Below are 9,248 nucleotides of genomic sequence, written 5' to 3'. Positions count from 1 at the left end.
GAAAGGACAGAAGTGCCTTTCCATGATAGACAGAAATACCAGCTTTTGGCAGCAGCCCTGAGGCACCCTGCAAAGAAGGTGGGGCACCAAAGGACTACATCTGAAAACTGCTTCAAAGGTGACAACACCAGCCACTGGGGAAAACTGCATTTACCTCATCCACCACCCACCAGAGCCCTCCGCAAACAGCAGACTGGCAGGACACTAGAGGGATGACTACACCTCTACGCACCAAGGTAGGTCAGTCCCCCAAATTTCTCCTCTAAGTTTTATCCACAGAAAAATCTTTCAGATCTCCTGAGCCTGATGGCCAAAGACTGGTGCCACCTGGGACTTTATCTCCTAACAAAACCATTGATATTAAATGTAGGCGCCTGAGTGACTGCCCAGATCCTGGGTATGTCTCTGACATTTTTTTCTTTATTTTTAAAACTTTTTGTTGGTTCTTTGTGAATTTCACAGCACACACCTCAATCCTAATCATCTTCTCTTCCCTCTTTTCTGCCTACAACCTTTGCCACTTTCCCCCACCAACAGAGAAAAATAAATAAAAATCTCAATGTGGAAGCTATAGCGTGTCACACAGTATACCATTTGTCCACACTCTTTGCTTGCAAATGTTCACTGCAGTGACTTGTTGGTCTGCCTTCTGCTACCCTATCAATACTGGAACCTCACTGGGACTCCTCTTGGATACGCTGTTGTTGCCCTGTGTCATGGAGATCCTGTAGATATGGTTCTGCAAGATCAGCCCCTTTATGTATTCCAGTAGTTCATTCATGGGGTAAATATTGGGGTGGGACAACTCAAATCCCTGGATCCGGGGCCTGAGAGCTACCTGAGATGGGCAGCCTGCCAGCTCTCCCAATCTCAAGCCTTTGAGGGCAGCTCATCAGAAACCCCATCAACTAAGGCCACCTCTACCCTGTTGCCCAGGTGAGATACAGGGCCTGCTCTCCAGAGTGTTGTAGCTGGTAAGGGACATAGGCAAGGGACATATGACTCTGGGGGCCTACTCTCCCAACTGCCATAGATGGTGAGGGATGAGGGCAGTAAGGAGTCAGATCTCCTGCTCTCATGCTTCCAGGGCCAGCTGTTCCATGGTGCTGGGTGAGAGGTGGGGGTGAGGGATGAGGGTTGGGACCAGTTCTGCACAGCCTCCAGATATCAACATGTTCTTGAGTGGCAGGTCAGACCAGGCACATCTGCCTGGTCTTTGGTGGTAACAGACCCTTCCTGTTGCAGGGCCACAGTCCCAGACATGGCCTCTGGTGGCAGCACAGGCCAGGACTCCACCATGGTTCCAGGTGGCATCACTAGCTGCTCATACCAGGCTGTGCCTCACCACCCTCGGGTCTCCAGTTCTGCCTTTCTTATTGTACCCACATCCTGTTGTTTCTCTTTCTCTTCTATTTCTTCACCACTTACTTCCTCTTTTTTAGTGGTGCCCAGAGTCTCTGAGTGTCTGAGGTCATCTCAGGAGTCCTGTGCCAGCTCCAGCTCATGTGTTACGGCACTGGGCTGGGGTCAACTTGGCCATGCTCTACCCCTGCCCCTAGGCCTGCGTGGTGTCAGACTGGTGATCATCTCAGGCTTGCCCCATGGCCCTGGTCTGCTGGCCTTCTCAGGCTTGCTCCTCGCCCAGCCCGCCTGAGTGGCCCCTGTCAAGGGTCATCTATCCCAGGCTCCATTCTGCCTGGGCTGGTAGTTCTGGTTCTAGTCTTTGGCTTGCTCCACATCCTGGGAGCTTGTCTGGGCCTGCCTGCTACTGGACTGGTGGCCATCTCAGGCTAGCTCCCTGTCTGGGCCCCTGGCACTCTCAGGCCAGCTTTATCAAGGGACCATTAAGCTGCTAATCATTCAGGTGTCTTAGGTCAGAATACTGGATGTAGACACAGCCTTTCTCCTCTCTGCCGCCTACTGACTCACATTTGTCACTACAGCCACACCTGCAATGCCTCTAGGGGCAGTGTCTCTGTCATTTGTAATTGATACCGACTCCACTCTAATAAAATTTATTGATACCGAGGCTCACTCTAATAAAAATGTATCCTTTTGGGATCTCTGATGGGCGCTAACAGCCAGTCCCATGATCCTGGGCTACAGGTCCCTTCCTTTGTCCCCTCAGGGGCCACCTGGCCACTCACTTTTTCCTCTTTTTTTGCCTAGTTGCCCAACCCAGTAAGTGGGTAGGAATATCAAGACCAAATTATCGATTTCCTTTTCTTTCATTGAACTTCTTGCCGAATTTCTTCTTCTCCTAGGCTGAGAACCAACCCTCTCTGATTTAGTTTTCTTTTAAATACAAATTAAATACGGTTCCTGTTTTATATCAAGTACATAAATTACTCCAGTCATGCAAAACAAACAAAAACAAACAAGCAAACAAAAATTGCTCAGAGATACCTTGACAGATATGTTCTTCTCGTGGTTCATTTTGTCAAAGTCTGAAAGTCAGCCTTCACCTTAAAACATTATGGCTCTACAATAACTTCGGTTGCAAAGGATGGACATGCTGCTTGCTGATGATACAAATTTGAGAGCGTTAAAGGCAACTTTAAATTACCTGAGTCTCTTAAATGAAAAAGCTTTGAGACTGAGGCTTAATTACCTGCCAGCCTAAATTGGTTTCAAGTGTAAAACTCAGGCCTTGCTTTTTCCTAGAGCTAACAGGCTTCCTACTGAGATAGGTAAATTCACAAAAATGTTTCAATAAACACACACACACACACACACACACACACACACACACACACACAAAACAAAACCCAAACAAACTCAAAACTACCAAGCTGTTGTTATTGACTTTTAAAAAATTGCTTTTTACTATCCTTTATGCTCCAATTATGATTTTAAAGGAACTTTCTTTTCAATGACTATTCTCAATAATTAAGAACCTGTATTTCATGGTAAAAGATTAAATGTTTATAGAATAGCAAAGAAAAAATGGTTTATGCATTTATGTGAATTGTAAAGGCCTGAGAAAGTAATTTAAAGTATGCATAGATGAGACTTAAATATGATACATACGATATTAAAATTTCAAAGTTTGACATATTAATCAATGGAGTTCTGGTAATTTATTATATTACTCTAGTCTTGGTAATAGTTATAAGCATTGGTTACTAAAGCTTTTAAAAATTATTTCATACAATACATCCCAAGATAGGCAGAAGAGTCAGAGACACCCCCACTGGCACTATTAGGGGTCCTAAAAGAACACCAAGTGAACAGCCATAACACAAAGCAGAGGTCATAGTGCAGACCCAGGCAGGCTCCACGATTGTCACCTCAGTCTCTGTGAGCCCCCATGAGCCCTGTTTAGTTGATTCTGTGGGCCATGTTCTCCTGGGGTCCCTGACCCCTCTGGCTCCTGCAATTCATACTCCCCTTCTTTCATGGGGTTCCCCCATGTTCCACGGGGAGGGACCTGATAGAGATCTCCTACTCGGGTTCTCTCTTGGCCTAAAGATTGGCTGTGGGTCTGCTCCCATCAGCTGCTAGAGGAAGCCTCTCCAGTGATGACTGGGCTGGGCACACCCGATCTATGAGTATTGACAGAGTATCAGTAAGGATCATTTTATTGAATTGGTACATCTTAGGTCTTTGGGCTATATCCTGTCTCTGGTTCCTGGCCATCTAGGAAGTAACCAATTATTTAAAAAATGATAATATAATCACAAGCTCAAAAAAAAAATAAATTTCCTTTGGTCTTGTATTCTAAGTATAAGAATCTAAAAGTGCTTCTCACTGTGCTGGGCAATCTGTGTCCAGGCTGTATCCATCCAGTCCTCTGCTCAAAAGGAGAGAGTGGTCCTGCTTTTATCCTGGGCCATGTTCTGGGTCCTCAAGCTCTTCTTCCCCTCCGTTCTCCTTCCTGCCAAGAAATTTCCATCTTATTACAGATGAATGAATGGCCATGCTTCTATCGTGTTGACAACCTCTCAGCCTTTATTTTTGCTGTGGCTCAAAGATGTGCGTTTGCTCAAGCTATTCACAGCCACTTAACTGCTTCCTCTACAATGAGGGCCTCGGTACAGATTATAGATGGTGGTCCTGCTGATATATCCAAAGATAATGACCTGCACAAGCCCTTAACTTTTCCTTCTGTCCCTAGTCCATGTCTGTCCCGGCATATTCCCACTCAGCTGACAGACTATCTAGAAAGCACCCTCAGTTTGCTCCGGACCGGCTCTCCTCCCTTGTCTTGGTTGTCCCACAAAGCCAAAGGGACCTTGACTTTCTCACTGACAAGAAAAGAGGCACTTGTCCCTTTCTCACTGAATATACCGTTACTATGTAGACAAATCTGGCCAGGTAGAAGAGTGTATTAAAAACCTACGCATGTCAGCATGCAGAATCCGACCTCGGGAACTGACTCCAGTGCTAGACTCTCACCATGTTAGCTCTTGCCTTAGTGTCTCTTTGGCCTTCTTATCTTCGTCTTCCTCACAGTAAAGATTGCTACCCATCTCTTCAGAGTTTTTTTTTTTCAGGAAAAAGTTAATGAGCTCACCCTGCATTTGTGCCCAGCTGCTTCTAACAGAATCCCCTCTGGCCTTCTATTATTGCCTGCCAGTTGAGGCCCTGAACTCGCCCAGCATTCCAAGCCCTCCCTTTTCCAGCATCCAACTCAGAAGGAACCCCTTTAACTAGCATTGCCCCGATCATCAATAAGCAGTTAGGTCGCCGAAGCAGCCCCCCAATGGCAATGTTTTGGTTTTTCCCAACCCTCAGCATAATACTCTAGAGATCTGTCCAAAATTTCCATTCATCAATGCTCTTCTCTTTTTCACTAGCAAATACTATTCCATGATATAGGTGTAATGTTAGATCCACAAAGCAGGTCTCAAAATGGCAGTGTCAGTGGCAGTGTTTTAGGGTAACAGCTTGGCTTCCACCTGAGCTGGGTTTTGCCAAGAAACATGAACTTAAAGTATTTGTATGAAGCCCTTAAAGGCTTCTGAGTACTGCACTGTCAATACCTTGTCTGTCTGAAAAAAATCCCCAAGCTAATTAATATCATGGCTGTCCAGCTTCCAAGTGGCCTCCTCCTGTCATCTACACATAGAATCCAACAAGCTTTTGCAGCCATTGCTGTCCTCTGCTGCCTGAGGCAACTGTGCAGGAAGATTTGTTTGTTTTTGTTGCAGAGCGGCCGTGTCCCGTGGTTTCTTGATGTATCTGCTCGTGTGTACTACCACACTTCATTCAACCACTGCTCTGTGAAGGACAGATGAGCCATTTCCAGTTTGGAAGTAGGAGTAGAAATACCAACTTTCCTCGATAAACTTTACTTTTGTAAATCTACACTTTCATTATTGGCATAAGTGTCAAGTGCTGGGTTATAGGATTTTTGCACGTTTCATGTTTTAGGGAAGCTGGTTTTGGAGTGGCCGTGCCTCCTCACTGTTCCATTGGCAACTCGCAGATGATCCCGGCATCCTGATCAGATTGGGAATCTCAGGGAGTGTGCGATCCTTGGAACGAAGCATTGATATGTCTAGAAAATTCTCACGGAGATGTTTCTACCTAGGGAAGAGATGAATCCCGTGCTTCCTTCATTTCAGAATGGATAGACCTGTAACGGTGTGAACACTGGGAAAGAGCAGACCAGAGAGCAGACTGAGCTTTAATGAGGAGAGAGAATTCAGAAATGAGTGGTCGTTTTTCAGTTTCACAAGAGTGCTACACAAAGGACTCTGGGGCGCTACAGCAAGGTAACAAGAACAGAGAGTTAGCGTGGGGGATGGCTCGGTGGGTGGACCAGTTAGTCCTTGTCAACCTGACACAAACTAGAGCCACCTGGGAAGAGGGGAGGCTCCAGATTGCCCTGTGGGCAGGTCTGGGGGGGCACTTTCCTGATTCATGGCTAGCGTGAGAGGACCCAGCACACTGGGCAGGGTGTCCTAGTGGTGTAAGAAAAGCGCGTTGAACAAGCTCAGTGGCGCAAGGCACAGGAATCAAGGCAGTGATTGGCATTCCTCCACGGCCTCTGTTCTAGTTCTTGCCTCCAGGCTCCGGCCTCGGCTTCCCGCAGTAAGGCAGGTGCTGACTGGTAGCCAGGAAAGCAACTAAGCCTCTTCCCCACAGGTTGATTTTAGTTATTTCTTAACACAGCGAGAGGAAAGCAAGCAGGACAGTCAGTAAGTGCTTGTCATGAGTTCAGTTCCCAGAACCCACGAAAGAGCCAGCACAGCGACACATCTGCAGTCTCAGGCTTGGGCAAGTAGAGATGGAAGGGTCTGTGTGTTCACTGGTCAGCTGCGGCTACGTGGTCATAGAGCTCCAGAGTCACTGAGAGACCCCGCTTCAAATAGTAAGGTTGAATGTGACTGAGGAAAACACTTAGCTTCCATCTCTGACCTCTACACACACACACACACACACACACACACACAGAGAGAGAGAGAGAGAGAGAGAGAGAGAGAGAGACAGACACACAGATAGAGACAGACAGAGACAGAGAGACACAGAGAGAGACAGAAGCTCAAAGGAAACTTCAAGAATTCTGAAAACACAGAGACAAATTCAGACTGGTTCTCTGTTGGCTGCCCAAGCCAAGGTTTGCAGTTAACAGCACAGCAAGCATGGACGTCATCACCCAGCACCACACTGTCAACCAACCAGCAGTCTGGCCTCCCAGGGCCCAGGCCTTTCGCACACTCATCTCTCCCCGCCCCTTTGTGAGTGGCTGCCACCAGTCTCACAGGACAGGACAGGGTTTCCTGGTCTCTGTCTGTCTTATGGACTCTTCTTCATTCCCCGTCAGTCCTTTTTCATTCAGTCAGAAACCCCTTCATCTTCATAGTTCCACTTTCTCCCCCCACCCACCCCCACCCCGCTTCAATCCTTGAATTTTGGTTCAGGATTTTTTTTTTTTTTTATTGTTTCAGAAAGAAGGTGTTCTAAACAGGCCCTGTAGAAGAAGGGCTGGTGAGCCAGGTGAGTAGGAGTTGGAAAGAGTGCTGCAGAAACGTTCCCATTAGAGGATGTTAAGATCGCAACTACTTTCCCAAGAGATTAGAGATCACTAGGCAGCGTGTTAACCATACCATCACAGTTCTAGGACGTCGTCGCAGTGATAGACACACTGCTGTTAGCCTCTTTAGGAATGAGAAAAGTGATGCTGGCAAGAAGAACCAGGAGGTAAAGACACCAGCAATCAAGCCCAGTGGCCTGAGTTCCATCCCCAGGACCAGCATAGTAGAGGCAGAGAATCCATTGCTGAAAGTGGTCATTTGACCTCCACTTGCATCATATATATGTTGTGGCACACACATGTCACACATGTTCACATTCTCTCTCTCTCTCTCTCTCTCTCTCTCTCTCTCTCTCTCTCTCTCTCTCTCTCTCTTTCTCTCGCACTCACACACACACACACCAAAATAAATAAATATTTTAATGAGAAAAGAAGAGTTGAGAGTAAATTGCATGCTCAACCTCATGATTCTTTAAGCAGGGAGACATGGAGACAAGACTCAAACTCAAGCAGGCTGATTTCATCCCCCCAAAAAGTGCATTTCATACCAGCTCAGACACTGTGCCCAGAATCTGTATGTGAGAGAAAAGTAAGAAGCACTGTTTCAGGGTGTCTTGCCCTCTCTGTAGACTCTGGTCTACAGATGCCTGGTCTCCTTGAGTCTTGTGAGATCCCTGTAAGTGCACACATCTGATCTGGATGCTGATCTGAGTTAGGTAACCAGCTGTGCCTGACACACTACTTAACATCTACAGAGGGGTCCAGCTTCCGGTGGCTGGACTCACAACCTTTCAGCTTTGTGATGGTGCAAAAGTGACACTCCGGCGTAGTTCAGATTTTGACTGGTGATATTTCTCAGTCTAGTGACGTGAGGTTTGGCCCATTCTCATGATGCTGGCCACTGGATCATGAGAACTGATTCTCCACCTGCCCTGTGTGGACAAACTACAGTGTTCAGCCAGGTTGGTATATAAAACACATTTGGGGCTTCCAGTGTTTATAACTTCGGATGGGTTCATCAGGCATGACCTCATCTCTGGTTGAGGAGCACTTGAGGTTGAGCCGAAGGGGAACGGCTCTTATTACTATAGAAGATAAAAATGTGCCTACAAAACACCTATACAGAAAAGGGTCTTGTACACTTCCATTTCTAGTAAGATGGAAACCAACCATCACCTAAAAATGGGCACACGTGCAGAGGATGAGGAGATACTGTGCTTAAGTCAAAGGAAACGCAGAAATCCACAGTAGTAGCATGCCGATTGCTGAAAAGTGTTTTCCTGGAGCTGATGGCATAGGATGCAGTCTCCTCAGCATAACAGGTCCATGGAGAAAATGCTAGGCCCAGGGCTGTCCCACAGTGAAACATTAAACAGGAGACTCTTATGGCAGAACACTCCAAGAGTGACATCAGTGTAGTGACAGCTAGGGGGAGCACAGCAGGCTCCACCTCAGGTACCCAGGGCAACACTTCAGTGAGGAACAAGGCAGAAAGAAAGCACCTCCTAGGAGAACCTCAGTGACCACAGAGGCTCACACAAGCTGAAGCACCCATTGCATCTAAACACTCCAAGTCATTCGTCAGTATAACTGGTTTGCTTCAGGCATGAGCAGCCTGATAGGCTTCTTATGCCCAGGTGGTCAGACCCATATACATACAGGCAACACCAAGTAGACTCAGTAAAATATTTTACACACACACACACACACACACACACACATACACACACATGCACACGCACGCGCATATGTGCACACACATTTATTATATACACACATACATGCATATATACACACATACACACATGCATATATACATGCATACACACATACACACATATACATACGTGCATATATACACATATACATACACACATATACACATACATATATACATTTATGCACGTATGTATATATATATGAACAGAACATGAATCTGAGGAGAAGATGTATGTGGGACATAAGAGGAAGGAAAAGGTGAATATGATGCAAACATATTGTACTCGTCTACGAAATTCTCCAAAAAAAAATAATAAAAATTAGTGACACAAGTGTCAATCTATATATCATAGATATCTTATCCCACCTAAAAATAAAATTCTAAAAAGAGGGTGAAGAATTAAGGGGGAAAACTGAGAGAGCGTCAAGTATTGACAATTGTCAGAGAAGATGGAGCATGCAGATATCAGGAATTTTGAAGACAGAAATAAAAGCCAGGGGACAAAATAAATGCTAATGTCCTTCTGTATCAGTCAAAAACAAATGC

General features: G+C 46.0%; 1 non-coding gene across 1 annotated transcript; it reads right to left on the bottom strand.

Moving 5' to 3' along the window:
- Positions 1–1,840: 1,840 nt before the first annotated feature.
- On the bottom strand, positions 1,841–1,971 carry LOC127192508 (small nucleolar RNA SNORA17). Its single transcript, XR_007830989.1, has one exon. It is a non-coding gene; the product is annotated as a small nucleolar RNA SNORA17 (small nucleolar RNA).
- Positions 1,972–9,248: the final 7,277 nt, after the last annotated feature.

The sequence above is a fragment of the Acomys russatus genome, chromosome 7 (assembly GCF_903995435.1).
Source record: "Acomys russatus chromosome 7, mAcoRus1.1, whole genome shotgun sequence".
NCBI classification, from domain to species: domain Eukaryota; kingdom Metazoa; phylum Chordata; class Mammalia; order Rodentia; family Muridae; genus Acomys; species Acomys russatus.
Note: the sequence above shows the minus strand (reverse complement) of the source record. Positions and strands in the feature narration are given on the sequence as shown.